This window comes from Hordeum vulgare, chromosome 2H, assembly GCF_904849725.1.
Source record: "Hordeum vulgare subsp. vulgare chromosome 2H, MorexV3_pseudomolecules_assembly, whole genome shotgun sequence".
Taxonomy (NCBI): Eukaryota; Viridiplantae; Streptophyta; class Magnoliopsida; order Poales; family Poaceae; genus Hordeum; species Hordeum vulgare.
Window position 1 is genome coordinate 577099439 of NC_058519.1, and position 24521 is coordinate 577123959.

Sequence of the window (24521 nt, forward strand, 5' to 3'; positions counted from 1 at the left end):
ACGTGACAAGGATGACGCGGGAACGTGATCTATATGACCTCATTTTCTTATTTTTGACGATTACTGTGTGACTTTTCCCACCGCGCTTGACACCCAACGACTAATAGTAGTAGTAGTAGTAGTAGGGCAAGCATAAGGAACAAATAGATAGTTGCATGTCGGATGCGATCATACCAGCACTAAAGCACCGGATCCCATCAGAACTCCGAAGTTAAGTGTGCTTGGGCGAGAGTAGTACTAGGATGGGTGACCTCCTGGGAAGTCCTCGTGTTGCATTCCCCTTTTTAAATATATTTTTGCGCCACGTGACAAGGATGACGCGGGAGCGTGATCTATCTGACCTCATTTTCTTATTTTTGACGATTACTGTGTGACTTTTCCCACCGCGCTTGACACCCAACGACTAGTAGTAGTAGTAGTAGTAGTAGTAGTAGGGGCAAGCATAAGGAACAAATAGATAGTTGCATGTCGGATGCGATCATACCAGCACTAAAGCACCGGATCCCATCAGAACTCCGAAGTTAAGCGTGCTTGGGCGAGAGTAGTACTAGGATGGGTGACCTCCTCGGAAGTCCTCGTGTTGCATTCCCCTTTTTAAATATATTTTTGCGCCACGTGACAAGGATGACGCGGGAGCGTGATCTATATGACCTCATTTTCTTATTTTTGACGATTACTGTGTGACTTTTCCCACCGCGCTTGACACCCAACGACTAGTAGTAGTAGTAGTGGTAGTGGTAGTAGTAGTAGTAGTAGTAGTAGTAGTAGTAGTAGTAGGGGCAAGCATAAGGAACAAATAGATAGTTGCATGTCGGATGCGATCATACCAGCACTAAAGCACCGGATCCCATCAGAACTCCGAAGTTAAGCGTGCTTGGGCGAGAGTAGTACTAGGATAGGTGACCTCCAGGGAAGTCCTCGTGTTGCATTCCCCTTTTTAAATATATTTTTGCGCCACGTGACAAGGATGACGCGGGAGCGTGATCTATATGACCTCATTTTCTTATTTTTGACGATTACTGTGTTACTTTTCCCACCGCGCTTGACACCCAACGACTAGTAGTAGTAGCAGTAGTAGTAGTAGTAGTAGTAGGGGCAAGCATAAGGAACAAATAGATAGTTGCATGTCGGATGCGATCATACCAGCACTAAAGCACCGGATCCCATCAGAACTTCGAAGTTAAGCGTGCTTGGGCGAGAGTAGTACTAGGATGGGTGAACTCCTGGGAAGTCCTCGTGTTGCATTCCCCTTTTTAAATATATTTTTGCGCCACGTGACAAGGATGACGCGGGAGCGTGATCTATATGACCTCATTTTCTTATTTTTGATGATTACTGTGTGACTTTTCCCACCGCGCTTGACACCCAACTACTAGTAGTAGTAGTAGTAGTAGTAGTATTACTAGTAGTAGTAGGGGCAAGCATAAGGAACAAATAGATAGTTGCATGTCGGATGCGATCATACCAGCACTAAAGCACCGGATCCCATCAGAACTCCGAAGTTAAGCGTGCTTGGGCGAGAGTAGTACTAGGATGGGTGACCTCCTGGGAAGTCCTCGTGTTGCATTCCCCTTTTTAAATATATTTTTGCGCCACGTGACAAGGATGACGCGGGAGCGTGATCTATATGACCTCATTTTCTTATTTTTGACGATTACTGTGTGACTTTTCCCACCACGCTTGACACCCAACGACTAGTAGTAGTAGCAGTAGTAGTAGTAGTAGTAGTAGTAGGGGCAAGCATAAGGAACAAATAGATAGTTGCATGTCGGATGCGATCATACCAGCACAAAAGCACCGGATCCCATCAGAACTCCGAAGTTAAGCGTGCTTGGGCGAGAGTAGTACTAGGATGGGTGACCTCCTGGGAAGTCCTCGTGTTGCATTCCCCTTTTTAAATATATTTTTGCGCCACGTGACAAGGATGACGCGGGAGCGTGATCTATATGACCTCATTTTCTTATTTTTGACGATTACTGTGTGACTTTTCCCACCGCGCTTGACACCCAACGACTAGTAGTAGTAGTAGTAGTAATAGTAGTAGTAGGGGCAAGCATAAGGAACAAATAGATAGTTGCATGTCGTATGCGATCATACCAGCACTAAAGCACCGGATCCCATCACAACTCCGAAGTTAAGCGTGCTTGGGCGAGAGTAGTACTAGGATGGGTGACCTCCTGGGAAGTCCTCGTGTTGCATTCCCCTTTTTAAATATATTTTTGCGCCACGTGACAAGGATGACGCGGGACAGTGATCTATATGACCTCATTTTCTTATTTTTGACGATTACTGTGTGACTTTTCCCACCGCGCTTGACACCCAACGACTAGTAGTAGTAGTAGTAGGGGCAAGCATAAGGAACAAATAGATAGTTGCATGTCGGATGCGATCATACCAGCACTAAAGCACCGGATCCCATCAGAACTCCGAAGTTAAGCGTGCTTGGGCGAGAGTAGTACTAGGACGGGTGACCTCCTGGGAAGTCCTCGTGTTGCATTCCCCTTTTTAAATATATTTTTGCGCCACGTGACAAGGTTGACGCGGGAACGTGATCTATATGACCTCATTTTCTTATTTTTGACGATTACTGTGTGACTTTTCCCACCGCGCTTGACACCCAACGACTACTACTACTACTACTACTAGTAGTAGTAGTAGTAGTAGTAGTAGTAGTAGTAGTAGTAGGGGCAAGCATAAGGAACAAATAGATAGTTGCATGTCGGATGCGATCATACCAGCACTAAAGCACCGGATCCCATCAGAACTCCGAAGTTAAGCGTGCTTGGGCGAGAGTAGTACTAGGACGGGTGACCTCCTGGGAAGTCCTCGTGTTGCATTCCCCTTTTTAAATATATTTTTGCGCCACGTGACAAGGTTGACGCGGGAACGTGATCTATATGACCTCATTTTCTTATTTTTGACGATTACTGTGTGACTTTTCCCACCGCGCTTGACACCCAACGACTACTACTACTACTAGTAGTAGTAGTAGTAGTAGTAGTAGTAGTAGTAGTAGTAGTAGTAGTAATAAATAGTAGTAGTAGGGGCAAGCATAAGGAACAAATAGATAGTTGCATGTCGGATGCGATCATACCAGCACTAAAGCACCGGATCCCATCAGAACTCCGAAGTTAAGCGTGCTTGGGCGAGAGTAGTACTAGGACGGGTGACCTCCTGGGAAGTCCTCGTGTTGCATTCCCCTTTTTAAATATATTTTTGCGCCACTTGACAAGGATGACGCGGGAGCGTGATCTATATGACCTCATTTTCTTATTTTTGACGATTACTGTGTGACTTTTCCCACCGCGCTTGACACCCAACGACTAGTAGTAGTAGTAGTAGTAGTAATAGTAGTAGTAGGGGCAAGCATAAGGAACAAATAGATAGTTGCATGTCGGATGCGATCATACCAGCACTAAAGCACCGGATCCCATCAGAACTCCGAAGTTAAGCGTGCTTGGGCGAGAGTAGTACTAGGATGGGTGACCTCCTGGGAAGTCCTCGTGTTGCATTCCCCTTTTTAAATATATTTTTGCGCCACGTGACAAGGATGACGCGGGACCGTGATCTATATGACCTCATTTTCTTATTTTTGACGATTACTGTGTGACTTTTCCCACCGCGCTTGACACCCAACGACTAGTAGTAGTAGTAGTAGTAGTAGTAGTAGTAGTAGTAGTAGTAGGGGCAAGCATAAGGAACAAATAGATAGTTGCATGTCGTATGCGATCATACCAGCACTAAAGCACCGGATCCCATCACAACTCCGAAGTTAAGCGTGCTTGGGCGAGAGTAGTACTAGGATGGGTGACCTCCTGGGAAGTCCTCGTGTTGCATTCCCCTTTTTAAATATATTTTTGCGCCACGTGACAAGGATGACGCGGGACAGTGATCTATATGACCTCATTTTCTTATTTTTGACGATTACTGTGTGACTTTTCCCACCGCGCTTGACACCCAACGACTAGTAGTAGTAGTAGTAGGGGCAAGCATAAGGAACAAATAGATAGTTGCATGTCGGATGCGATCATACCAGCACTAAAGCACCGGATCCCATCAGAACTCCGAAGTTAAGCGTGCTTGGGCGAGAGTAGTACTAGGACGGGTGACCTCCTGGGAAGTCCTCGTGTTGCATTCCCCTTTTTAAATATATTTTTGCGGCACGTGACAAGGTTGACGCGGGAACGTGATCTATATGACCTCATTTTCTTATTTTTGACGATTACTGTGTGACTTTTCCCACCGCGCTTGACACCCAACGACTACTACTACTACTACTAGTAGTAGTAGTAGTAGTAGTAGTAGTAGTAGTAGTAGTAGTAGGGGCAAGCATAAGGAACAAATAGATAGTTGCATGTCGGATGCGATCATACCAGCACTAAAGCACCGGATCCCATCAGAACTCCGAAGTTAAGCGTGCTTGGGCGAGAGTAGTACTAGGACGGGTGACCTCCTGGGAAGTCCTCGTGTTGCATTCCCTTTTTTAAATATATTTTTGCGCCACGTGACAAGGATGACGCGGGAGCGTGATCTATATGACCTCATTTTCTTATTTTTGACGATTACTGTGTGACTTTTCCCACCGCGCTTGACACCCAACGACTAGTAGTAGTAGCAGTAGTAGTAATAGTAGTAGTAGGGGCAAGCATAAGGAACAAATAGATAGTTGCATGTCGGATGCGATCATACCAGCACTAAAGCACCGGATCCCATCAGAACTCCGAAGTTAAGCGTGCTTGGGCGAGAGTAGTACTAGGATGGGTGACCTCCTGGGAAATCCTCGTGTTGCATTCCCCTTTTTAAATATATTTTTGCGCCACGTGACAAGGATGACGCGGGACCGTGATCTATATGACCTCATTTTCTTATTTTTGACGATTACTGTGTGACTTTTCCCACCGCGCTTGACACCCAACGACTAGTAGTAGTAGTAGTGGTAGTGGTAGTAGTAGTAGTAGTAGTAGTAGTAGTAGTAGTAGTAGTAGTAGTAGGGGCAAGCATAAGGAACAAATAGATAGTTGCATGTCGGATGCGATCATACCAGCACTAAAGCACCGGATCCCATCAGAACTCCGAAGTTAAGCGTGCTTGGGCGAGAGTAGTACTAGGATAGGTGACCTCCTGGGAAGTCCTCGTGTTGCATTCCCCTTTTTAAATATATTTTTGCGCCACGTGACAAGGATGACGCGGGAGCGTGATCTATATGACCTCATTTTCTTATTTTTGACGATTACTGTGTTACTTTTCCCACCGCGCTTGACACCCAACGACTAGTAGTAGTAGCAGTAGTAGTAGTAGTAGTAGGGGCAAGCATAAGGAACAAATAGATAGTTGCATGTCGGATGCGATCATACCAGCACTAAAGCACCGGATCCCATCAGAACTTCGAAGTTAAGCGTGCTTGGGCGAGAGTAGTACTAGGATGGGTGAACTCCTGGGAAGTCCTCGTGTTGCATTCCCCTTTTTAAATATATTTTTGCGCCACGTGACAAGGATGACGCGGGAGCGTGATCTATATGACCTCATTTTCTTATTTTTGATGATTACTGTGTGACTTTTCCCACCGCGCTTGACACCCAACTACTAGTAGTAGTAGTAGTAGTAGTAGTAGTATTAGTAGTAGTAGTAGGGGCAAGCATAAGGAACAAATAGATAGTTGCATGTCGGATGCGATCATACCAGCACTAAAGCACCGGATCCCATCAGAACTCCGAAGTTAAGCGTGCTTGGGCGAGAGTAGTACTAGGATGGGTGACCTCCTGGGAAGTCCTCGTGTTGCATTCCCCTTTTTAAATATATTTTTGCGCCACGTGACAAGGATGACGCGGGAGCGTGATCTATATGACCTCATTTTCTTATTTTTGACGATTACTGTGTGACTTTTCCCACCGCGCTTGACACCCAACGACTAGTAGTAGTAGCAGTAGTAGTAGTAGTAGTAGTAGGGGCAAGCATAAGGAACAAATAGATAGTTGCATGTCGGATGCGATCATACCAGCACAAAAGCACCGGATCCCATCAGAACTCCGAAGTTAAGCATGCTTGGGCGAGAGTAGTACTAGGATGGGTGACCTCCTGGGAAGTCCTGATCTATATGACCTCATCTTCTTATTTTTGACGATTACTGTGTGACTTTTCCCACCGCGCTTGACACCCAACGACTAGTAGTAGTAGTAGTAGTAGTAGTAGTAGTAGTAGTAGTAGTAGTAGTAGTAGTAGTAGTAGTAGTAGTAGTAGTAGTAGTAGTAGTAGTAGTAGTAGTAGTAGTAGTAGTAGTAGTAGTAGTAGTAGTAGTAGTAGTAGTAGTAGTAGTAGTAGTAGTAGTAGTAGTAGTAGTAGTAGTAGTAGTAGTAGTAGTAGTAGTAGTAGTAGTAGTAGTAGTAGTAGTAGTAGTAGTAGTAGTAGTAGTAGTAGTAGTAGTAGTAGTAGTAGGGGCAAGCATAAGGAACAAATAGATAGTTGCATGTTGGATGCGATCATACCAGCACTAAAGCACCGGATCCCATCAGAACTCAGAAGTTAAGCGTGCTTGGGCGAGAGTAGTACTAGGATGGGTGACCTCCTGGGAAGTCCTCGTGTTGCATTCCCCTTTTTAAATATATTTTTGCGCCACGTGACAAGGATGACGCGGGAGCGTGATCTATATGACCTCATTTTCTTATTTTTGACGATTACTGTGTGACTTTTCCCACCGCGCTTGACACCCAACGACTAGTAGTAGTAGTAGTAGTAATAGTAGTAGTAGGGGCAAGCATAAGGAACAAATAGATAGTTGCATGTCGGATGCGATCATACCAGCACTAAAGCACCGGATCCCATCAGAACTCCGAAGTTAAGCGTGCTTGGGCGAGAGTAGTACTAGGATGGGTGACCTCGTCGGAAGTCCTCGTGTTGCATTCCCCTTTTTAAATATATTTTTGCGCCACGTGACAAGGATGACGCGGGACCGTGATCTATATGACCTCATTTTCTTATTTTTGACGATTACTGTGTGACTTTTCCCACCGCGCTTGACACCCAACGACTAGTAGTAGTAGTAGTAGTAGTAGTAGTAGTAGGGGCAAGCATAAGGAACAAATAGATAGTTGCATGTCGTATGCGATCATACCAGCACTAAAGCACCGGATCCCATCACAACTCCGAAGTTAAGCGTGCTTGGGCGAGAGTAGTACTAGGATGGGTGACCTCCTGGGAAGTCCTCGTGTTGCATTCCCCTTTTTAAATATATTTTTGCGCCACGTGACAAGGATGACGCGGGAGCGTGATCTATATGACCTCATTTTCTTATTTTTGACGATTACTGTGTGACTTTTCCCACCGCGCTTGACACCCAACGACTAGTAGTAGTAGTAGTAGTAGTAATAGTAGTAGTAGGGGCAAGCATAAGGAACAAATAGATAGTTGCATGTCGGATGCGATCATACCAGCACTAAAGCACCGGATCCCATCAGAACTCCGAAGTTAAGCGTGCTTGGGCGAGAGTAGTACTAGGATGGGTGACCTCCTGGGAAGTCCTCGTGTTGCATTCCCCTTTTTAAATATATTTTTGCGCCACGTGACAAGGATGACGCGGGACCGTGATCTATATGACCTCATTTTCTTATTTTTGACGATTACTGTGTGACTTTTCCCACCGCGCTTGACACCCAACGACTAGTAGTAGTAGTAGTAGTAGGGGCAAGCATAAGGAACAAATAGATAGTTGCATGTCGTATGCGATCATACCACCACTAAAGCACCGGATCCCATCACAACTCCGAAGTTAAGCGTGCTTGGGCGAGAGTAGTACTAGGATGGGTGACCTCCTGGGAAGTCCTCGTGTTGCATTCCCCTTTTTAAATATATTTTTGCGCCACGTGACAAGGATGACGCGGGACAGTGATCTATATGACCTCATTTTCTTATTTTTGACGATTACTGTGTGACTTTTCCCACCGCGCTTGACACCCAACGACTAGTAGTAGTAGTAGTAGGGGCAAGCATAAGGAACAAATAGATAGTTGCATGTCGGATGCGATCATACCAGCACTAAAGCACCGGATCCCATCAGAACTCCGAAGTTAAGCGTGCTTGGGCGAGAGTAGTACTAGGATGGGTGACCTCCTGGGAAGTCCTCGTGTTGCATTCCCCTTTTTAAATATATTTTTGCGCCACGTGACAAGGTTGACGCGGGAACGTGATCTATATGACCTCATTTTCTTATTTTTGACGATTACTGTGTGACTTTTCCCACCGCGCTTGACACCCAACGACTACTACTAGTAGTAGTAGTAGTAGTAGTAGTAGTAGTAGTAGTAGTAGGGGCAAGCATAAGGAACAAATAGATAGTTGCATGTCGGATGCGATCATACCAGCACTAAAGCACCGGATCCCATCAGAACTCCGAAGTTAAGCGTGCTTGGGCGAGAGTAGTACTAGGACGGGTGACCTCCTGGGAAGTCCTCGTGTTGCATTCCCGTTTTTAAATATATTTTTGCGCCACGTGACAAGGATGACGCGGGACCGTGATCTATATGACCTCATTTTCTTATTTTTGACGATTACTGTGTGACTTTTCCCACCGCGCTTGACACCCAACGACTAGTAGTAGTAGTAGTAGTAATAGTAGTAGTAGGGGCAAGCATAAGGAACAAATAGATAGTTGCATGTCGGATGCGATCATACCAGCACTAAAGCACCGGATCCCATCAGAACTCCGAAGTTAAGCGTGCTTGGGCGAGAGTAGTACTAGGATGTGTGACCTCCTGGGAAGTCCTCGTGTTGCATTCCCCTTTTTAAATATATTTTTGCGCCACGTGACAAGGATGACGCGGGACCGTGATCTATATGACCTCATTTTCTTATTTTTGACGATTACTGTGTGACTTTTCCCACCGCGCTTGACACCCAACGACTAGTAGTAGTAGTAGTAGTAGTAGTAGGGGCAAGCATAAGGAACAAATAGATAGTTGCATGTCGTATGCGATCATACCAGCACTAAAGCACCGGATCCCATCACAACTCCGAAGTTAAGCGTGCTTGGGCGAGAGTAGTACTAGGATGGGTGACCTCCTGGGAAGTCCTCGTGTTGCATTCCCCTTTTTAAATATATTTTTGCGCCACGTGACAAGGATGACGCGGGACAGTGATCTATATGACCTCATTTTCTTATTTTTGACGATTACTGTGTGACTTTTCCCACCGCGCTTGACACCCAACGACTAGTAGTAGTAGTAGTAGTAATAGTAGTAGTAGGGGCAAGCATAAGGAACAAATAGATAGTTGCATGTCGGATGCGATCATACCAGCACTAAAGCACCGGATCCCATCAGAACTCCGAAGTTAAGCGTGCTTGGGCGAGAGTAGTACTAGGATGGGTGACCTCCTGGGAAGTCCTCGTGTTGCATTCCCCTTTTTAAATATATTTTTGCGCCACGTGACAAGGATGACGCGGGACCGTGATCTATATGACCTCATTTTCTTATTTTTGACGATTACTGTGTGACTTTTCCCACCGCGCTTGACACCCAACGACTAGTAGTAGTAGTAGTAGTAGTAGTAGTAGGGGCAAGCATAAGGAACAAATAGATAGTTGCATGTCGTATGCGATCATACCAGCACTAAAGCACCGGATCCCATCACAACTCCGAAGTTAAGCGTGCTTGGGCGAGAGTAGTACTAGGATGGGTGACCTCCTGGGAAGTCCTCGTGTTGCATTCCCCTTTTTAAATATATTTTTGCGCCACGTGACAAGGATGACGCGGGAGCGTGATCTATATGACCTCATTTTCTTATTTTTGACGATTACTGTGTGACTTTTCCCACCGCGCTTGACACCCAACGACTAGTAGTAGTAGTAGTAGTAGTAGTAGTAGGGGCAAGCATAAGGAACAAATAGATAGTTGCATGTCGTATGCGATCATACCAGCACTAAAGCACCGGATCCCATCACAACTCCGAAGTTAAGCGTGCTTGGGCGAGAGTAGTACTAGGATGGGTGACCTCCTGGGAAGTCCTCGTGTTGCATTCCCCTTTTTAAATATATTTTTGCGCCACGTGACAAGGATGACGCGGGAGCGTGATCTATATGACCTCATTTTCTTATTTTTGACGATTACTGTGTGACTTTTCCCACCGCGCTTGACACCCAACGACTAGTAGTAGTAGTAGTAGTAGTAATAGTAGTAGTAGGGGCAAGCATAAGGAACAAATAGATAGTTGCATGTCGGATGCGATCATACCAGCACTAAAGCACCGGATCCCATCAGAACTCCGAAGTTAAGCGTGCTTGGGCGAGAGTAGTACTAGGATGGGTGACCTCCTGGGAAGTCCTCGTGTTGCATTCCCCTTTTTAAATATATTTTTGCGCCACGTGACAAGGATGACGCGGGACCGTGATCTATATGACCTCATTTTCTTATTTTTGACGATTACTGTGTGACTTTTCCCACCGCGCTTGACACCCAACGACTAGTAGTAGTAGTAGTAGTAGGGGCAAGCATAAGGAACAAATAGATAGTTGCATGTCGTATGCGATCATACCAGCACTAAAGCACCGGATCCCATCACAACTCCGAAGTTAAGCGTGCTTGGGCGAGAGTAGTACTAGGATGGGTGACCTCCTGGGAAGTCCTCGTGTTGCATTCCCCTTTTTAAATATATTTTTGCGCCACGTGACAAGGATGACGCGGGACAGTGATCTATATGACCTCATTTTCTTATTTTTGACGATTACTGTGTGACTTTTCCCACCGCGCTTGACACCCAACGACTAGTAGTAGTAGTAGTAGGGGCAAGCATAAGGAACAAATAGATAGTTGCATGTCGGATGCGATCATACCAGCACTAAAGCACCGGATCCCATCAGAACTCCGAAGTTAAGCGTGCTTGGGCGAGAGTAGTACTAGGATGGGTGACCTCCTGGGAAGTCCTCGTGTTGCATTCCCCTTTTTAAATATATTTTTGCGCCACGTGACAAGGTTGACGCGGGAACGTGATCTATATGACCTCATTTTCTTATTTTTGACGATTACTGTGTGACTTTTCCCACCGCGCTTGACACCCAACGACTACTACTAGTAGTAGTAGTAGTAGTAGTAGTAGTAGTAGTAGTAGTAGTAGTAGTAGTAGGGGCAAGCATAAGGAACAAATAGATAGTTGCATGTCGGATGCGATCATACCAGCACTAAAGCACCGGATCCCATCAGAACTCCGAAGTTAAGCGTGCTTGGGCGAGAGTAGTACTAGGACGGGTGACCTCCTGGGAAGTCCTCGTGTTGCATTCCCCTTTTTAAATATATTTTTGCGCCACGTGACAAGGATGACGCGGGACCGTGATCTATATGACCTCATTTTCTTATTTTTGACGATTACTGTGTGACTTTTCCCACCGCGCTTGACACCCAACGACTAGTAGTAGTAGTAGTAGTAATAGTAGTAGTAGGGGCAAGCATAAGGAACAAATAGATAGTTGCATGTCGGATGCGATCATACCAGCACTAAAGCACCGGATCCCATCAGAACTCCGAAGTTAAGCGTGCTTGGGCGAGAGTAGTACTAGTATGGGTGACCTCCTGGGAAGTCCTCGTGTTGCATTCCCCTTTTTAAATATATTTTTGCGCCACGTGACAAGGATGACGCGGGACCGTGATCTATATGACCTCATTTTCTTATTTTTGACGATTACTGTGTGACTTTTCCCACCGCGCTTGACACCCAACGACTAGTAGTAGTAGTAGTAGTAGTAGTAGTAGGGGCAAGCATAAGGAACAAATAGATAGTTGCATGTCGTATGCGATCATACCAGCACTAAAGCACCGGATCCCATCACAACTCCGAAGTTAAGCGTGCTTGGGCGAGAGTAGTACTAGGATGGGTGACCTCCTGGGAAGTCCTCGTGTTGCATTCCCCTTTTTAAATATATTTTTGCGCCACGTGACAAGGATGACGCGGGACAGTGATCTATATGACCTCATTTTCTTATTTTTGACGATTACTGTGTGACTTTTCCCACCGCGCTTGACACCCAACGACTAGTAGTACTAGTAGTAGGGGCAAGCATAAGGAACAAATAGATAGTTGCATGTCGGATGCGATCATACCAGCACTAAAGCACCGGATCCCATCAGAACTCCGAAGTTAAGCGTGCTTGGGCGAGAGTAGTACTAGGATGGGTGACCTCCTGGGAAGTCCTCGTGTTGCATTCCCCTTTTTAAATATATTTTTGCGCCACGTGACAAGGTTGACGCGGGAACGTGATCTATATGACCTCATTTTCTTATTTTTGACGATTACTGTGTGACTTTTCCCACCGCGCTTGACACCCAACGACTACTACTACTAGTAGTAGTAGTAGTAGTAGTAGTAGTAGTAGTAGTAGTAGTAGTAGGGGCAAGCATAAGGAACAAATAGATAGTTGCATGTCGGATGCGATCATACCAGCACTAAAGCACCGGATCCCATCAGAACTCCGAAGTTAAGCGTGCTTGGGCGAGAGTAGTACTAGGACGGGTGACCTCCTGGGAAGTCCTCGTGTTGCATTCCCCTTTTTAAATATATTTTTGCGCCACGTGACAAGGATGACGCGGGACCGTGATCTATATGACCTCATTTTCTTATTTTTGACGATTACTGTGTGACTTTTCCCACCGCGCTTGACACCCAACGACTAGTAGTAGTAGTAGTAGTAGTAATAGTAGTAGTAGGGGCAAGCATAAGGAACAAATAGATAGTTGCATGTCGGATGCGATCATACCAGCACTAAAGCACCGGATCCCATCAGAACTCCGAAGTTAAGCGTGCTTGGGCGAGAGTAGTACTAGGATGGGTGACCTCCTGGGAAGTCCTCGTGTTGCATTCCCCTTTTTAAATATATTTTTGCGCCACGTGACAAGGATGACGCGGGACCGTGATCTATATGACCTCATTTTCTTATTTTTGACGATTACTGTGTGACTTTTCCCACCGCGCTTGACACCCAACGACTAGTAGTAGTAGTAGTAGTAGTAGTAGTAGTAGTAGTAGTAGGGGCAAGCATAAGGAACAAATAGATAGTTGCATGTCGTATGCGATCATACCAGCACTAAAGCACCGGATCCCATCACAACTCCGAAGTTAAGCGTGCTTGGGCGAGAGTAGTACTAGGATGGGTGACCTCCTGGGAAGTCCTCGTGTTGCATTCCCCTTTTTAAATATATTTTTGCGCCACGTGACAAGGATGACGCGGGACAGTGATCTATATGACCTCATTTTCTTATTTTTGACGATTACTGTGTGACTTTTCCCACCGCGCTTGACACCCAACGACTAGTAGTAGTAGTAGTAGGGGCAAGCATAAGGAACAAATAGATAGTTGCATGTCGGATGCGATCATACCAGCACTAAAGCACCGGATCCCATCAGAACTCCGAAGTTAAGCGTGCTTGGGCGAGAGTAGTACTAGGATGGGTGACCTCTTGGGAAGTCCTCGTGTTGCATTCCCCTTTTTAAATATATTTTTGCGCCACGTGACAAGGTTGACGCGGGAACGTGATCTATATGACCTCATTTTCTTATTTTTGACGATTACTGTGTGACTTTTCCCACCGCGCTTGACACCCAACGACTACTACTAGTAGTAGTAGTAGTAGTAGTAGTAGTAGTAGTAGTAGTAGTAGTAGTAGTAGGGGCAAGCATAAGGAACAAATAGATAATTGCATGTCGGATGCGATCATACCAGCACTAAAGCACCGGATCCCATCAGAACTCCGAAGTTAAGCGTGCTTGGGCGAGAGTAGTACTAGGACGGGTGACCTCCTGGGAAGTCCTCGTGTTGCATTCCCCTTTTTAAATATATTTTTGCGCCACGTGACAAGGATGACGCGGGACCGTGATCTATATGACCTCATTTTCTTATTTTTGACGATTACTGTGTGACTTTTCCCACCGCGCTTGACACCCAACGACTAGTAGTAGTAGTAGTAGTAGTAGTAGGGCAAGCATAAGGAACAAATAGATAGTTGCATGTCGGATGCGATCATACCAGCACTAAAGCACCGGATCCCATCAGAACTCCGAAGTTAAGCGTGCTTGGGCGAGAGTAGTACGATTACTGTGTGACTTTTCCCACCGCGCTTGACACCCAACGACTAGTAGTAGTAGTAGTAGTAGTAGTAGGGCAAGCATAAGGAACAAATAGATAGTTGCATGTCGGATGCGATCATACCAGCACTAAAGCACTGGATCCCATCAGAACTCCGAAGTTAAGCGTGCTTGGGCGAGAGTAGTACTAGGATGGGTTTATCCTGGGAAGTCCTCGTGTTGCATTCCCCTTTTTAAATATATTTTTGCGCCACGTGACAAGGTTGACGCGGGAACGTGATCTATATGACCTCATTTTCTTATTTTTGACGATTACTGTGTGACTTTTCCCACCGCGCTTGACACCCAACGACTAGTAGTAGTAGTAGTAGTAGTAGTAGTAGTAGTAGTAGTAGGGGCAAGCATAAGGAACAAATAGATAGTTGCATGTCGGATGCGATCATACCAGCACTAAATCACCGGATCCCATCAGAACTCCGAAGTTAAGCGTGCTTGGGCGAGAGTAGTACTAGGACGGGTGACCTCCTGGGAAGTCCTCGTGTTGCATTCCCCTTTTTAAATATATTTTTGCGCCACGTGACAAGGATGACGCGGGACCGTGATCTATATGACCTCATTTTTTTATTTTTGACGATTACTGTGTGACTTTTCCCACCGCGCTTGACACCCAACGACTAGTAGTAGTAGTAGTAGTAGTAATAGTAGTAGTAGGGGCAAGCTTAAGGAACAAATAGATAGTTGCATGTCGGATGCGATCATACCAGCACTAAAGCACCGGATCCCATCAGAACTCCAAAGTTAAGCGTGCTTGGGCGAGAGTAGTACTAGGATGGGTGACCTCCTGTGATGTCCTCGTGTTGCATTCCCCTTTTTAAATATATTTTTGCGCCACGTGACAAGGATGACGCGGGAGCGTGATCTATATGACCTCATTTTCTTATTTTTGACGATTACTGTGTGACTTTTCCCACCGCGCTTGACACCCAACGACTAGTAGTAGTAGTAGTAGTAGTAGTAGTAGTAGGGGCAAGCATAAGGAACAAATAGATAGTTGCATGTCGGATGCGATCATACCAGCACTAAAGCACCGGATCCCATCAGAACTCCGAAGTTAAGCGTGCTTGGGCGAGAGTAGTACTAGGATGGGTGACCTCCTAGGAAGTCCTCGTGTTGCATTCCCCTTTTTAAATATATTTTTGCGCCACGTGACAAGGATGACGCGGGAACGTGATCTATATGACCTCATTTTCTTATTTTTGACGATTACTGTGTGACTTTTCCCACCGCGCTTGACACCCAACGACTAGTAGTAGTAGTAGTAGGGGCAAGCATAAGGAACAAATAGATAGTTGCATGTCGGATGCGATCATACCAGCACTAAAGCACCGGATCCCATCAGAACTCCGAAGTTAAGCGTGCTTGGGCGAGAGTAGTACTAGGATGGGTGACCTCCTGGGAAGTCCTCGTGTTGCATTCCCCTTTTTAAATATATTTTTGCGCCACGTGACAAGGATGACGCGGGAGCGTGATCTATATGACCTCATTTTCTTATTTTTGACGATTACTGTGTGACTTTTCCCACCGCGCTTGACACCCAACGACTAGTAGTAGTAGCAGTAGTAGTAGTAGTAGTAGGGGCAAGCATAAGGAACAAATAGATAGTTGCATGTCAGATGCGATCATACCAGCTCAAAAGCACCGGATCCCATCAGAACTCCGAAGTTAAGCGTGCTTGGGCGAGAGTAGTACTAGGATGGGTGACCTCCTGGGAAGTCCTCGTGTTGCATTCCCCTTTTTAAATATATTTTTGCGCCACGTGACAAGGATGACGCGGGAGCGTGATCTATATGACCTCATTTTCTTATTTTTGACGATTACTGTGTGACTTTTCCCACCGCGCTTGACACCCAACGACTAGTAGTAGTACTAGTAGTAGTAGTAGTAGTAGGGGCAAGCATAAGGAACAAATAGATAGTTGCATGTCGGATGCGATCATACCAGCACAAAAGGACCGGATCCCATCAGAACTCCGAAGTTAAGCGTGCTTGGGCGAGAGTAGTACTAGGATGGGTGACCTCCTGGGAAGTCCTCGTGTTGCATTCCCCTTTTTAAATATATTTTTGCGCCACGTGACAAGCATGACGCGGGAGCGTGATCTATATGACCTCATTTTTTTATTTTTGACGATTACTGTGTGACTTTTCCCACCGCGCTTGACACCCAACGACTAGTAGTAGTATTAGTAGTAGTAGTAGGGGCAAGCATAAGGAACAAATAGATAGTTGCATGTCGGATGCGATCATACCAGCACTAAAGCACCGGATCCCATCAGAACTCCGAAGTTAAGCGTGCTTAGGCGAGAGTAGTACTAGGATGGGTGACCTCCTGGGAAGTCCTCGTGTTGCATTCCCCTTTTTAAATATATTTTTGCGCCACGTGACAAGGATGACGCGGGAACGTGATCTATATGACATCATTTTCTTATTTTTGACGATTACTGTGTGACTTTTCCCACCGCGCTTGACACCCAACGACTAGTACTAGTAGTAGTAGTAGTAGGGGCAAGCATAAGGAACAAATAGATAGTTGCATGTCGGATGCGATCATACCAGCACTAAAGCACCGGATCCCATCAAAACTCCGAAGTTAAGCGTGCTTGGCCGAGAGTAGTACTAGGATGGGTGACCTCCTGGGAAGTCCTCGTGTTGCATTCCCCTTTTTAAATATATTTTTGCGCCACGTGACAAGGATGACGCGGGACCGTGATCTATATGACCTCATTTTCTTATTTTTGACGATTACTGTGTGACTTTTCCCACCGCGCTTGACACCCAACGACTAGTAGTAGTAGTAGTAGTAGTAGGGGCAAGCATAAGGAACAAATAGATAGTTGCATGTCGGATGCGATCATACCAGCACTAAAGCACCGGATCCCATCAGAACTCCGAAGTTAAGCGTGCTTGGGCGAGAGTAATACTAGGATGGGTGACCTCGTGGGAAGTCCTCGTGTTGCATTCCCCTTTTTAAATATATTTTTGCGCCACGTGACAAGGATGACGCGGGAGCGTGATCTATATGACCTCATTTTCTTATTTTTGACGATTACTGTGTGACTTTTCCCACCGCGCTTGACACCCAACGACTAGTAGTAGTAGTAGTAGTAGGGGCAAGCATAAGGAACAAATAGATAGTTGCATGTCGGATGCGATCATACCAGCACTAAAGCACCGGATCCCATCAGAACTCCGAAGTTAAGCGTGCTTGGGCGAGAGTAGTACTAGGATGGGTGACCTCCTGGGAAGTCCTCGTGTTGCATTCCCCTTTTTAAATATATTTTTGCGCCACGTGACAAGGATGACGCGGGACCGTGATCTATATGACCTCATTTTCTTATTTTTGACGATTACTGTGTGACTTTTCCCACCGCGCTTGACACCCAACGACTAGTAGTAGTAGTAGTAGTAGGGGCAAGCATAAGGAACAAATAGATAGTTGCATGTCGGATGCGATCATACCAGCACTAAAGCACCGGATCCCATCACAACTCCGAAGTTAAGCGTGCTTGGGCGAGAGTAGTACTAGGATGGGTGACCTCCTGGGAAGTCCTCGTGTTGCATTCCCCTTTTTAAATATATTTTTGCGCCACGTGACAAGGATGACGCGGGAACGTGATCTATATGACATCATTTTCTTATTTTTGACGATTACTGTGTGACTTTTCCCACCGCGCTTGACACCCAACGACTAGTACTAGTAGTAGTAGTAGTAGGGGCAAGCATAAGGAACAAATAGATAGTTGCATGTCGGATGCGATCATACCAGCACTAAAGCACCGGATCCCATCAGAACTCCGAAGTTAAGCGTGCTTGGGCGAGAGTAGTACTAGGATGGGTGACCTCCTGGGAAGTCCTCGTGTTGCATTCCCCTTTTTAAATATATTTTTGCGCCACGTGACAAGGATGACGCGGGACCGTGATCTATATGACCTCATTTTCTTATTTTTGACGATTACTGTGTGACTTTTCCCACCGCGCTTGACACCCAACGACTAGTAGTAGTAGTAGTAGTAGGGGCAAGCATAAGGAACAAATAGATAGTTGCATGTCGGATGCGATCATACCAGCACTAAAGCACCGGATCCCATCAGAACTCCGAAGTTAAGCGTGCTTGGGCGAGAGTAATACTAGGATGGGTGACCTCGTGGGAAGTCCTCGTGTTGCATTCCCCTTTTTAAATATATTTTTGCGCCACGTGACAAGGATGACGCGGGAGCGTGATCTATATGACCTCATTTTCTTATTTTTGACGATTACTGTGTGACTTTTCCCACCGCGCTTGACACCCAACGACTAGTAGTAGTAGTAGTAGTAGGGGCAAGCATAAGGAACAAATAGATAGTTGCATGTCGGATGCGATCATACCAGCACTAAAGCACCGGATCCCATCAGAACTCCGAAGTTAAGCGTGCTTGGGCGAGAGTAGTACTAGGATGGGTGACCTCCTGGGAAGTCCTCGTGTTGCATTCCCCTTTTTAAATATATTTTTGCGCCACGTGACAAGGATGACGCGGGACCGTGATCTATATGACCTCATTTTCTTATTTTTGACGATTACTGTGTGACTTTTCCCACCGCGCTTGACACCCAACGACTAGTAGTAGTAGTAGTAGTAGGGGCAAGCATAAGGAACAAATAGATAGTTGCATGTCGGATGCGATCATACCAGCACTAAAGCACCGGATCCCATCAGAACTCCGAAGTTAAGCGTGCTTGGGCGAGAGTAGTACTAGGATGGGTGACCTCCTGGGAAGTCCTCGTGTTGCATTCCCCTTTTTAAATATATTTTTACGCCACGTGACAAGGATGACGCGGGAACGTGATCTATATGACATCATTTTCTTATTTTTGACGATTACTGTGTGACTTTTCCCACCGCGCTTGACACCCAACGACTAGTACTAGTAGTAGTAGTAGTAGTAGGGGCAAGCATAAGGAACAAATAGATAGTTGCATGTCGGATGCGATCATACCAGCACTAAAGCACCGGATCCCATCAGAACTCCGAAGTTAAGCTTGCTTGGGCGAGAGTAGTACTAGGATGGGTGACCTCCTGGGAAGTCCTCGTGTTGCATTCCCCTTTTTAAATATATTTTTGCGCCACGTGACAAGGATGACGCGGGACCGTGATCTATATGACCTCATTTTCTTATTTTTGACGATTACTGTGTGACTTTTCCCACCGCGCTTGACACCCAACGACTAGTAGTAGTAGTAGTAGTAGGGGCAAGCATAAGGAACAAATAGATAGTTGCATGTCGGATGCGATCATACCAGCACTAAAGCACCGGATCCCATCAGAACTCCGAAGTTAAGCGTGCTTGGGCGAGAGTAATACTAGGATGGGTGACCTCGTGGGAAGTCCTCGTGTTGCATTCCCCTTTTTAAATATATTTTTGCGCCACGTGACAAGGATGACGCGGGAGCGTGATCTATATGACCTCATTTTCTTATTTTTGACGATTACTGTGTGACTTTTCCCACCGCGCTTGACACCCAACGACTAGTAGTAGTAGTAGTAGTAGGGGCAAGCATAAGGAACAAATAGATAGTTGCATGTCGGATGCGATCATACCAGCACTAAAGCACCGGATCCCATCAGAACTCCGAAGTTAAGCGTGCTTGGGCGAGAGTAGTACTAGGATGGGTGACCTCCTGGGAAGTCCTCGTGTTGCATTCCCCTTTTTAAATATATTTTTGCGCCACGTGACAAGGATGACGCGGGACCGTGATCTATATGACCTCATTTTCTTATTTTTGACGATTACTGTGTGACTTTTCCCACCGCGCTTGACACCCAACGACTAGTAGTAGTAGTAGTAGTAGGGGCAAGCATAAGGAACAAATAGATAGTTGCATGTCGGATGCGATCATACCAGCACTAAAGCACCGGATCCCATCAGAACTCCGAAGTTAAGCGTGCTTGGGCGAGAGTAGTACTAGGATGGGTGACCTCCTGGGAAGTCCTCGTGTTGCATTCCCCTTTTTAAATATATTTTTGCGCCACGTGACAAGGATGACGCGGGAACGTGATCTATATGACCTCATTTTCTTATTTTTGACGATTACTGTGTGACTTTTCCCACCGCGCTTGACACCCAACGACTAGTAGTAGTAGTAGTAGTAGTAGTAGTAGTAGGGGCAAGCATAAGGAACAAATAGATAGTTGCATGTCGGATGCGATCATACCAGCACTAAAGCACCGGATCCCATGAGAACTCCGAAGTTAAGCGTGCTTGGGCGAGAGTAGTACTAGGATGGGTGACCTCCTGGGAAGTCCTCGTGTTGCATTCCCCTTTTTAAATATATTTTTGCGCCACGTGACAAGGATGACGCGGGACCGTGATCTATATGACCTCATTTTCTTATTTTTGACGATTACTGTGTGACTTTTCCTACCGCGCTTGACACCCAACGACTAGTAGTAGTAGTAGTACTAGTAGTAGTAGTAGTAGTAGGGCAAGCATAAGGAACAAATAGATAGTTGCATGTCGGATGCGATCATACCAGCACTAAAGCACCGGATCCCATCAGAACTCCGAAGTTAAGCGTGCTTGGGCGAGAGTAGTACTAGGATGGGTGACCTCCTGGGAAGTCCTCGTGTTGCATTCCCCTTTTTAAATATATTTTTGCGCCACGTGACAAGGATGACGCGGGACCGTGATCTATATGACCTCATTTTCTTATTTTTGACGATTACTGTGTGACTTTTCCCACCGCGCTTGACACCCGTAGTAGTAGTAGTAGTAGTAGTAGGGGCAAGCATAAGGAACAAATAGATAGTTGCATGTCGGATGCGATCATACCAGCACTAAAGCACCGGATCCCATCAGAACTCCGAAGTTAAGCGTGCTTGGGCGAGAGTAGTACTAGGATGGGTGACCTCCTGGGAAGTCCTCGTGTTGCATTCCCCTTTTTAAATATATTTTTGCGCCACGTGACAAGGATGACGCGGGACCGTGATCTATATGACCTCATTTTCTTATTTTTGACGATTACTGTGTGACTTTTCCCACCGCGCTTGACACCCAACGACTAGTACTAGTAGTAGTAGTAGTAGTAGTAGTAGTAGTAGGGGCAAGCATAAGGAACAAATAGATAGTTGCATGTCGGATGCGATCATACCAGCACTAAAGCACCGGATCCCATCAGAACTCCGAAGTTAAGCGTGCTTGGGCGAGAGTAGTACTAGGATAGGTGACCTCCTGGGAAGTCCTCGTGTTGCATTCCCCTTTTTAAATATATTTTTGCGCCACGTGACAAGGATGACGCGGGAGCGTGATCTATATGACCTCATTTTCTTATTTTTGACGATTACTGTGTGACTTTTCCCACCGCGCTTGACACCCAACGACTAGTAGTAGTAGCAGCAGTAGTAGTAGTAGTAGTAGGGGCAAGCATAAGGAACAAATAGATAGTTGCATGTCGGATGCGATCATACCAGCACTAAAGCATCGGATCCCATCAGAACTTCGAAGTTAAGCGTGCTTGGGCGAGAGTAGTACTAGGATGGGTGACCTCGTGGGAAGTCCTCGTGTTGCATTCCCCTTTTTAAATATATTTTTGCGCCACGTGACAAGGATGACGCGGGAGCGTGATCTATATGACCTCATTTTCTTATTTTTGACGATTACTGTGTGACTTTTCCCACCGCGCTTGACACCCAACGACTAGTAGTAATAGCAGCAGTAGTAGTAGTAGTAGTAGTAGTAGTAGGGGCACGCATAAGGAACAAATAGATAGTTGCATGTCGGATTCGATCATACCAGCACTAAAGCACCGGATCCCATGAGAACTCCGAAGTTAAGCGTGCTTGGGCGAGAGTAGTACTAGGATGGGTGACCTCCTGGGAAGTCCTCGTGTTGCATTCCCCTTTTTAAATATATTTTTGCGCCACGTGACAAGGATGACGCGGGACCGTGATCTATATGACCTCATTTTCTTATTTTTGACGATTACTGTGTGACTTTTCCTACCGCGCTTGACACCCAACGACTAGTAGTAGTAGTAGTAGTAGTAGTAGGGCAAGCATAAGGAACAAATAGATAGCTGCATGTCGGATGCGATCATACCAGCACTAAAGCACCGGATCCCATCAGAACTCCGAAGTTAAGCGTGCTTGGGCGAGAGTAGTACTAGGATGGGTGACCTCCTGGGAAGTCCTCGTGTTGCATTCCCCTTTTTAAATATATTTTTGCGCCACGTGACAAGGATGACGCGGGACCGTGATCTATATGACCTCATTTTCTTATTTTTGACGATTACTGTGTGACTTTTCCCACCGCGCTTGACACCCGTAGTAGTAGTAGTAGTAGTAGTAGGGGCAAGCATAAGGAACAAATAGATAGTTGCATGTCGGACGCGATCATACCAGCACTAAAGCACCGGATCCCATCAGAACTCCGAAGTTAAGCGTGCTTGGGCGAGAGTAGTACTAGGATGGGTGACCTCCTGGGAAGTCCTCGTGTTGCATTCCCCTTTTTAAATATATTTTTGCGCCACGTGACAAGGATGACGCGGGACCGTGATCTATATGACCTCATTTTCTTATTTTTGACGATTACTGTGTGACTTTTCCCACCGCGCTTGACACCCAACGACTAGTAGTAGTAGTAGTAGTAGTAGTAGTAGTAGGGGCAAGCATAAGGAACAAATAGATAGTTGCATGTCGGATGCGATCATACCAGCACTAAAGCACCGGATCCCATTAGAACTCCGAAGTTAAGCGTGCTTGGGCGAGAGTAGTACTAGGATAGGTGACCTCCTGGGAAGTCCTCGTGTTGCATTCCCCTTTTTAAATATATTTTTGCGCCACGTGACAAGGATGACGCGGGAGCGTGATCTATATGACCTCATTTTCTTATTTTTGACGATTACTGTGTGACTTTTCCCACCGCGCTTGACACCCAACGACTAGTAGTAGTAGCAGCAGCAGTAGTAGTAGTAGTAGGGGCAAGCATAAGGAACAAATAGATAGTTGCATGTCGGATGCGATCATACCAGCACTAAAGCATCGGATCCCATCAGAACTTCGAAGTTAAGCGTGCTTGGGCGAGAGTAGTACTAGGATGGGTGACCTCCTGGGAAGTCCTCGTGTTGCATTCCCCTTTTTAAATATATTTTTGCGCCACGTGACAAGGATGACGCGGGAGCGTGATCTATATGACCTCATTTTCTTATTTTTGACGATTACTGTGTGACTTTTCCCACCGCGCTTGACACCCAACGACTAGTAGTAGTAGTAGTAGTAGTATTAGTAGTAGTAGTAGGGGCAAGCATAAGGAACAAATAGATAGTTGCATGTCGGATGCGATCATATATCACTAAAGCACCGGTTCCCATCAGAACTCCGCAGTTAAGCGTGCTTGGGCGAGAGTAGTACTAGGATGGGTGACCTCCTGGGAAGTCCTCGTGTTGCATTCCCCTTTTTAAATATATTTTTGCGCCACGTGACAAGGATGACGCGGGAGCGTGATCTATATGACCTCATTTTCTTATTTTTGACGATTACTGTGTGACTTTTCCCACCGCGCTTGACACCCAACGACTAGTAGTAGTAGCAGTAGTAGTAGTAGTAGTAGTAGGGGCAAGCATAAGGAACAAATAGATAGTTGCATGTCGGATGCGATCATACCAGCACTAAAGCACCGGATCCCATCAGAACTCCGAAGTTAAGCGTGCTTGGGCGAGAGTAGTACTAGGATGGGTGACCTCCTGGGAAGTCCTCGTGTTGCATTCCCTTTTTAAATATATTTTTGCGCCACGTGACAAGGATGACGCGGGAGCGTGATCTATACGACCACATTTTCTTATTTTTGACGATTACTGTGTGACTTTTCCCACCGCGCTTCACACCCAACGACTAGTAGTAGTAGTAGTAGTAGTAGTAGTAGTAGTAGTAGTAGTAGTAGTAGTAGTAGTAGTAGTAGGGGCAAGCATAAGGAACAAATAGATAGTTGCATGTCGGATGCGATCATACCAACACTAAAGCACCGGATCCCATCAGAACTCCGAAGTTAAGCGTGCTTGGGCGAGAGTAGTACTAGGATGGGTGACCTCCTGTGATGTCCTCGTGTTGCATTCCCCTTTTTAAATATATTTTTGCGCCACGTGACAAGGATGACGCGGGAGCGTGATCTATATGACCTCATTTTCTTATTTTTGACGATTAGTGTGTGACTTTTCCCACCGCGCTTGACACCCAACGACTAGTAGTAGTAGTAGTAGTAGTAGCAGGGGCAAGCATAAGGAACAAATAGATAGTTGCATGTCGGATGCGATCATACCAGCACTAGAGCACCGGATCCCATCAGAACTCCGAAGTTAAGCGTGCTTGGGCGAGAGTAGTACTAGGATGGGTGACCTCCTGGGAAGTCCTCGTGTTGCATTCCCCTTTTTAAAAATATT

The 24521-nt window shown here is 45.9% G+C and overlaps 76 non-coding genes and 1 pseudogene across 76 annotated transcripts; all 77 read left to right on the forward strand.

The window, feature by feature from the left end:
• Positions 1-160: 160 nt before the first annotated feature.
• Positions 161-279, forward strand: LOC123435200. Its single transcript, XR_006626459.1, has one exon. It is a non-coding gene; the product is annotated as a 5S ribosomal RNA (ribosomal RNA).
• A 191-nt stretch (positions 280-470) lies between these two features.
• LOC123436284 lies at positions 471-589 on the forward strand. Its single transcript, XR_006627515.1, has one exon. It is a non-coding gene; the product is annotated as a 5S ribosomal RNA (ribosomal RNA).
• Positions 590-813: 224 nt separating this feature from the next.
• LOC123438234 lies at positions 814-932 on the forward strand. Its single transcript, XR_006629388.1, has one exon. It is a non-coding gene; the product is annotated as a 5S ribosomal RNA (ribosomal RNA).
• A 197-nt stretch (positions 933-1129) lies between these two features.
• LOC123432101 lies at positions 1130-1248 on the forward strand. Its single transcript, XR_006623700.1, has one exon. It is a non-coding gene; the product is annotated as a 5S ribosomal RNA (ribosomal RNA).
• A 203-nt stretch (positions 1249-1451) lies between these two features.
• Positions 1452-1570, forward strand: LOC123434372. The gene has a single exon (XR_006625656.1). It is a non-coding gene; the product is annotated as a 5S ribosomal RNA (ribosomal RNA).
• A 200-nt stretch (positions 1571-1770) lies between these two features.
• Positions 1771-1889, forward strand: LOC123435184. Its single transcript, XR_006626445.1, has one exon. It is a non-coding gene; the product is annotated as a 5S ribosomal RNA (ribosomal RNA).
• Positions 1890-2083: 194 nt separating this feature from the next.
• Positions 2084-2202, forward strand: LOC123432078. The gene has a single exon (XR_006623678.1). It is a non-coding gene; the product is annotated as a 5S ribosomal RNA (ribosomal RNA).
• A 179-nt stretch (positions 2203-2381) lies between these two features.
• On the forward strand, positions 2382-2500 carry LOC123436167. The gene has a single exon (XR_006627401.1). It is a non-coding gene; the product is annotated as a 5S ribosomal RNA (ribosomal RNA).
• A 221-nt stretch (positions 2501-2721) lies between these two features.
• On the forward strand, positions 2722-2840 carry LOC123436169. The gene has a single exon (XR_006627403.1). It is a non-coding gene; the product is annotated as a 5S ribosomal RNA (ribosomal RNA).
• A 240-nt stretch (positions 2841-3080) lies between these two features.
• On the forward strand, positions 3081-3199 carry LOC123436170. Its single transcript, XR_006627404.1, has one exon. It is a non-coding gene; the product is annotated as a 5S ribosomal RNA (ribosomal RNA).
• Positions 3200-3396: 197 nt separating this feature from the next.
• LOC123434373 lies at positions 3397-3515 on the forward strand. Its single transcript, XR_006625657.1, has one exon. It is a non-coding gene; the product is annotated as a 5S ribosomal RNA (ribosomal RNA).
• Positions 3516-3721: 206 nt separating this feature from the next.
• LOC123432079 lies at positions 3722-3840 on the forward strand. Its single transcript, XR_006623679.1, has one exon. It is a non-coding gene; the product is annotated as a 5S ribosomal RNA (ribosomal RNA).
• Positions 3841-4019: 179 nt separating this feature from the next.
• On the forward strand, positions 4020-4138 carry LOC123436171. Its single transcript, XR_006627405.1, has one exon. It is a non-coding gene; the product is annotated as a 5S ribosomal RNA (ribosomal RNA).
• A 221-nt stretch (positions 4139-4359) lies between these two features.
• On the forward strand, positions 4360-4478 carry LOC123436172. The gene has a single exon (XR_006627406.1). It is a non-coding gene; the product is annotated as a 5S ribosomal RNA (ribosomal RNA).
• Positions 4479-4675: 197 nt separating this feature from the next.
• On the forward strand, positions 4676-4794 carry LOC123434910. The gene has a single exon (XR_006626178.1). It is a non-coding gene; the product is annotated as a 5S ribosomal RNA (ribosomal RNA).
• Positions 4795-5027: 233 nt separating this feature from the next.
• On the forward strand, positions 5028-5146 carry LOC123437077. The gene has a single exon (XR_006628279.1). It is a non-coding gene; the product is annotated as a 5S ribosomal RNA (ribosomal RNA).
• Positions 5147-5340: 194 nt separating this feature from the next.
• On the forward strand, positions 5341-5459 carry LOC123432102. Its single transcript, XR_006623701.1, has one exon. It is a non-coding gene; the product is annotated as a 5S ribosomal RNA (ribosomal RNA).
• A 206-nt stretch (positions 5460-5665) lies between these two features.
• LOC123434374 lies at positions 5666-5784 on the forward strand. Its single transcript, XR_006625658.1, has one exon. It is a non-coding gene; the product is annotated as a 5S ribosomal RNA (ribosomal RNA).
• A 197-nt stretch (positions 5785-5981) lies between these two features.
• On the forward strand, positions 5982-6099 carry LOC123433443 (annotated as a pseudogene).
• A 369-nt stretch (positions 6100-6468) lies between these two features.
• Positions 6469-6587, forward strand: LOC123437463. The gene has a single exon (XR_006628641.1). It is a non-coding gene; the product is annotated as a 5S ribosomal RNA (ribosomal RNA).
• A 194-nt stretch (positions 6588-6781) lies between these two features.
• LOC123437010 lies at positions 6782-6900 on the forward strand. The gene has a single exon (XR_006628214.1). It is a non-coding gene; the product is annotated as a 5S ribosomal RNA (ribosomal RNA).
• A 194-nt stretch (positions 6901-7094) lies between these two features.
• Positions 7095-7213, forward strand: LOC123432080. Its single transcript, XR_006623680.1, has one exon. It is a non-coding gene; the product is annotated as a 5S ribosomal RNA (ribosomal RNA).
• A 197-nt stretch (positions 7214-7410) lies between these two features.
• LOC123434375 lies at positions 7411-7529 on the forward strand. The gene has a single exon (XR_006625659.1). It is a non-coding gene; the product is annotated as a 5S ribosomal RNA (ribosomal RNA).
• A 182-nt stretch (positions 7530-7711) lies between these two features.
• LOC123433059 lies at positions 7712-7830 on the forward strand. Its single transcript, XR_006624616.1, has one exon. It is a non-coding gene; the product is annotated as a 5S ribosomal RNA (ribosomal RNA).
• Positions 7831-8009: 179 nt separating this feature from the next.
• LOC123434376 lies at positions 8010-8128 on the forward strand. The gene has a single exon (XR_006625660.1). It is a non-coding gene; the product is annotated as a 5S ribosomal RNA (ribosomal RNA).
• A 209-nt stretch (positions 8129-8337) lies between these two features.
• Positions 8338-8456, forward strand: LOC123436173. Its single transcript, XR_006627407.1, has one exon. It is a non-coding gene; the product is annotated as a 5S ribosomal RNA (ribosomal RNA).
• A 194-nt stretch (positions 8457-8650) lies between these two features.
• LOC123438061 lies at positions 8651-8769 on the forward strand. Its single transcript, XR_006629223.1, has one exon. It is a non-coding gene; the product is annotated as a 5S ribosomal RNA (ribosomal RNA).
• A 188-nt stretch (positions 8770-8957) lies between these two features.
• Positions 8958-9076, forward strand: LOC123432081. Its single transcript, XR_006623681.1, has one exon. It is a non-coding gene; the product is annotated as a 5S ribosomal RNA (ribosomal RNA).
• Positions 9077-9270: 194 nt separating this feature from the next.
• On the forward strand, positions 9271-9389 carry LOC123434377. Its single transcript, XR_006625661.1, has one exon. It is a non-coding gene; the product is annotated as a 5S ribosomal RNA (ribosomal RNA).
• Positions 9390-9580: 191 nt separating this feature from the next.
• On the forward strand, positions 9581-9699 carry LOC123432082. Its single transcript, XR_006623682.1, has one exon. It is a non-coding gene; the product is annotated as a 5S ribosomal RNA (ribosomal RNA).
• A 191-nt stretch (positions 9700-9890) lies between these two features.
• LOC123432083 lies at positions 9891-10009 on the forward strand. The gene has a single exon (XR_006623683.1). It is a non-coding gene; the product is annotated as a 5S ribosomal RNA (ribosomal RNA).
• Positions 10010-10206: 197 nt separating this feature from the next.
• Positions 10207-10325, forward strand: LOC123434378. The gene has a single exon (XR_006625662.1). It is a non-coding gene; the product is annotated as a 5S ribosomal RNA (ribosomal RNA).
• Positions 10326-10507: 182 nt separating this feature from the next.
• Positions 10508-10626, forward strand: LOC123432084. The gene has a single exon (XR_006623684.1). It is a non-coding gene; the product is annotated as a 5S ribosomal RNA (ribosomal RNA).
• Positions 10627-10805: 179 nt separating this feature from the next.
• Positions 10806-10924, forward strand: LOC123434380. The gene has a single exon (XR_006625664.1). It is a non-coding gene; the product is annotated as a 5S ribosomal RNA (ribosomal RNA).
• Positions 10925-11145: 221 nt separating this feature from the next.
• LOC123436174 lies at positions 11146-11264 on the forward strand. The gene has a single exon (XR_006627408.1). It is a non-coding gene; the product is annotated as a 5S ribosomal RNA (ribosomal RNA).
• A 194-nt stretch (positions 11265-11458) lies between these two features.
• Positions 11459-11577, forward strand: LOC123435746. The gene has a single exon (XR_006626995.1). It is a non-coding gene; the product is annotated as a 5S ribosomal RNA (ribosomal RNA).
• Positions 11578-11768: 191 nt separating this feature from the next.
• Positions 11769-11887, forward strand: LOC123432085. The gene has a single exon (XR_006623685.1). It is a non-coding gene; the product is annotated as a 5S ribosomal RNA (ribosomal RNA).
• A 179-nt stretch (positions 11888-12066) lies between these two features.
• LOC123434381 lies at positions 12067-12185 on the forward strand. The gene has a single exon (XR_006625665.1). It is a non-coding gene; the product is annotated as a 5S ribosomal RNA (ribosomal RNA).
• Positions 12186-12403: 218 nt separating this feature from the next.
• LOC123436175 lies at positions 12404-12522 on the forward strand. Its single transcript, XR_006627409.1, has one exon. It is a non-coding gene; the product is annotated as a 5S ribosomal RNA (ribosomal RNA).
• A 197-nt stretch (positions 12523-12719) lies between these two features.
• Positions 12720-12838, forward strand: LOC123434382. Its single transcript, XR_006625666.1, has one exon. It is a non-coding gene; the product is annotated as a 5S ribosomal RNA (ribosomal RNA).
• Positions 12839-13041: 203 nt separating this feature from the next.
• LOC123432087 lies at positions 13042-13160 on the forward strand. The gene has a single exon (XR_006623687.1). It is a non-coding gene; the product is annotated as a 5S ribosomal RNA (ribosomal RNA).
• Positions 13161-13339: 179 nt separating this feature from the next.
• Positions 13340-13458, forward strand: LOC123435000. The gene has a single exon (XR_006626262.1). It is a non-coding gene; the product is annotated as a 5S ribosomal RNA (ribosomal RNA).
• Positions 13459-13679: 221 nt separating this feature from the next.
• Positions 13680-13798, forward strand: LOC123436176. Its single transcript, XR_006627410.1, has one exon. It is a non-coding gene; the product is annotated as a 5S ribosomal RNA (ribosomal RNA).
• A 370-nt stretch (positions 13799-14168) lies between these two features.
• Positions 14169-14286, forward strand: LOC123433219. The gene has a single exon (XR_006624758.1). It is a non-coding gene; the product is annotated as a 5S ribosomal RNA (ribosomal RNA).
• A 203-nt stretch (positions 14287-14489) lies between these two features.
• LOC123437928 lies at positions 14490-14608 on the forward strand. The gene has a single exon (XR_006629090.1). It is a non-coding gene; the product is annotated as a 5S ribosomal RNA (ribosomal RNA).
• Positions 14609-14805: 197 nt separating this feature from the next.
• LOC123432449 lies at positions 14806-14924 on the forward strand. Its single transcript, XR_006624030.1, has one exon. It is a non-coding gene; the product is annotated as a 5S ribosomal RNA (ribosomal RNA).
• Positions 14925-15118: 194 nt separating this feature from the next.
• On the forward strand, positions 15119-15237 carry LOC123435573. Its single transcript, XR_006626819.1, has one exon. It is a non-coding gene; the product is annotated as a 5S ribosomal RNA (ribosomal RNA).
• Positions 15238-15416: 179 nt separating this feature from the next.
• LOC123434383 lies at positions 15417-15535 on the forward strand. Its single transcript, XR_006625667.1, has one exon. It is a non-coding gene; the product is annotated as a 5S ribosomal RNA (ribosomal RNA).
• Positions 15536-15729: 194 nt separating this feature from the next.
• On the forward strand, positions 15730-15848 carry LOC123438857. The gene has a single exon (XR_006629974.1). It is a non-coding gene; the product is annotated as a 5S ribosomal RNA (ribosomal RNA).
• Positions 15849-16042: 194 nt separating this feature from the next.
• Positions 16043-16161, forward strand: LOC123438598. The gene has a single exon (XR_006629733.1). It is a non-coding gene; the product is annotated as a 5S ribosomal RNA (ribosomal RNA).
• Positions 16162-16349: 188 nt separating this feature from the next.
• On the forward strand, positions 16350-16468 carry LOC123437233. Its single transcript, XR_006628425.1, has one exon. It is a non-coding gene; the product is annotated as a 5S ribosomal RNA (ribosomal RNA).
• Positions 16469-16653: 185 nt separating this feature from the next.
• LOC123432197 lies at positions 16654-16772 on the forward strand. The gene has a single exon (XR_006623792.1). It is a non-coding gene; the product is annotated as a 5S ribosomal RNA (ribosomal RNA).
• A 185-nt stretch (positions 16773-16957) lies between these two features.
• On the forward strand, positions 16958-17076 carry LOC123437380. The gene has a single exon (XR_006628563.1). It is a non-coding gene; the product is annotated as a 5S ribosomal RNA (ribosomal RNA).
• Positions 17077-17258: 182 nt separating this feature from the next.
• On the forward strand, positions 17259-17377 carry LOC123434385. Its single transcript, XR_006625668.1, has one exon. It is a non-coding gene; the product is annotated as a 5S ribosomal RNA (ribosomal RNA).
• Positions 17378-17559: 182 nt separating this feature from the next.
• On the forward strand, positions 17560-17678 carry LOC123431707. Its single transcript, XR_006623296.1, has one exon. It is a non-coding gene; the product is annotated as a 5S ribosomal RNA (ribosomal RNA).
• Positions 17679-17863: 185 nt separating this feature from the next.
• Positions 17864-17982, forward strand: LOC123434387. The gene has a single exon (XR_006625670.1). It is a non-coding gene; the product is annotated as a 5S ribosomal RNA (ribosomal RNA).
• A 182-nt stretch (positions 17983-18164) lies between these two features.
• On the forward strand, positions 18165-18283 carry LOC123437381. The gene has a single exon (XR_006628564.1). It is a non-coding gene; the product is annotated as a 5S ribosomal RNA (ribosomal RNA).
• A 182-nt stretch (positions 18284-18465) lies between these two features.
• LOC123434388 lies at positions 18466-18584 on the forward strand. The gene has a single exon (XR_006625671.1). It is a non-coding gene; the product is annotated as a 5S ribosomal RNA (ribosomal RNA).
• A 182-nt stretch (positions 18585-18766) lies between these two features.
• On the forward strand, positions 18767-18885 carry LOC123434389. The gene has a single exon (XR_006625672.1). It is a non-coding gene; the product is annotated as a 5S ribosomal RNA (ribosomal RNA).
• Positions 18886-19073: 188 nt separating this feature from the next.
• LOC123437291 lies at positions 19074-19192 on the forward strand. The gene has a single exon (XR_006628480.1). It is a non-coding gene; the product is annotated as a 5S ribosomal RNA (ribosomal RNA).
• A 182-nt stretch (positions 19193-19374) lies between these two features.
• Positions 19375-19493, forward strand: LOC123437382. Its single transcript, XR_006628565.1, has one exon. It is a non-coding gene; the product is annotated as a 5S ribosomal RNA (ribosomal RNA).
• Positions 19494-19675: 182 nt separating this feature from the next.
• LOC123434390 lies at positions 19676-19794 on the forward strand. Its single transcript, XR_006625673.1, has one exon. It is a non-coding gene; the product is annotated as a 5S ribosomal RNA (ribosomal RNA).
• Positions 19795-19976: 182 nt separating this feature from the next.
• On the forward strand, positions 19977-20095 carry LOC123434391. Its single transcript, XR_006625674.1, has one exon. It is a non-coding gene; the product is annotated as a 5S ribosomal RNA (ribosomal RNA).
• Positions 20096-20289: 194 nt separating this feature from the next.
• On the forward strand, positions 20290-20408 carry LOC123435718. The gene has a single exon (XR_006626969.1). It is a non-coding gene; the product is annotated as a 5S ribosomal RNA (ribosomal RNA).
• A 199-nt stretch (positions 20409-20607) lies between these two features.
• Positions 20608-20726, forward strand: LOC123434393. The gene has a single exon (XR_006625676.1). It is a non-coding gene; the product is annotated as a 5S ribosomal RNA (ribosomal RNA).
• Positions 20727-20906: 180 nt separating this feature from the next.
• LOC123434394 lies at positions 20907-21025 on the forward strand. The gene has a single exon (XR_006625677.1). It is a non-coding gene; the product is annotated as a 5S ribosomal RNA (ribosomal RNA).
• A 200-nt stretch (positions 21026-21225) lies between these two features.
• Positions 21226-21344, forward strand: LOC123437078. Its single transcript, XR_006628280.1, has one exon. It is a non-coding gene; the product is annotated as a 5S ribosomal RNA (ribosomal RNA).
• Positions 21345-21541: 197 nt separating this feature from the next.
• Positions 21542-21660, forward strand: LOC123438836. The gene has a single exon (XR_006629955.1). It is a non-coding gene; the product is annotated as a 5S ribosomal RNA (ribosomal RNA).
• Positions 21661-21866: 206 nt separating this feature from the next.
• LOC123431941 lies at positions 21867-21985 on the forward strand. Its single transcript, XR_006623547.1, has one exon. It is a non-coding gene; the product is annotated as a 5S ribosomal RNA (ribosomal RNA).
• A 187-nt stretch (positions 21986-22172) lies between these two features.
• LOC123434395 lies at positions 22173-22291 on the forward strand. The gene has a single exon (XR_006625678.1). It is a non-coding gene; the product is annotated as a 5S ribosomal RNA (ribosomal RNA).
• A 180-nt stretch (positions 22292-22471) lies between these two features.
• LOC123436704 lies at positions 22472-22590 on the forward strand. The gene has a single exon (XR_006627917.1). It is a non-coding gene; the product is annotated as a 5S ribosomal RNA (ribosomal RNA).
• A 194-nt stretch (positions 22591-22784) lies between these two features.
• LOC123437558 lies at positions 22785-22903 on the forward strand. The gene has a single exon (XR_006628732.1). It is a non-coding gene; the product is annotated as a 5S ribosomal RNA (ribosomal RNA).
• A 197-nt stretch (positions 22904-23100) lies between these two features.
• Positions 23101-23219, forward strand: LOC123438534. The gene has a single exon (XR_006629670.1). It is a non-coding gene; the product is annotated as a 5S ribosomal RNA (ribosomal RNA).
• Positions 23220-23419: 200 nt separating this feature from the next.
• On the forward strand, positions 23420-23537 carry LOC123433389. Its single transcript, XR_006624896.1, has one exon. It is a non-coding gene; the product is annotated as a 5S ribosomal RNA (ribosomal RNA).
• A 197-nt stretch (positions 23538-23734) lies between these two features.
• Positions 23735-23853, forward strand: LOC123434396. The gene has a single exon (XR_006625679.1). It is a non-coding gene; the product is annotated as a 5S ribosomal RNA (ribosomal RNA).
• Positions 23854-24079: 226 nt separating this feature from the next.
• LOC123432775 lies at positions 24080-24198 on the forward strand. The gene has a single exon (XR_006624344.1). It is a non-coding gene; the product is annotated as a 5S ribosomal RNA (ribosomal RNA).
• A 188-nt stretch (positions 24199-24386) lies between these two features.
• LOC123435482 lies at positions 24387-24505 on the forward strand. Its single transcript, XR_006626730.1, has one exon. It is a non-coding gene; the product is annotated as a 5S ribosomal RNA (ribosomal RNA).
• The last annotated feature ends 16 nt before the right edge of the window (positions 24506-24521 follow it).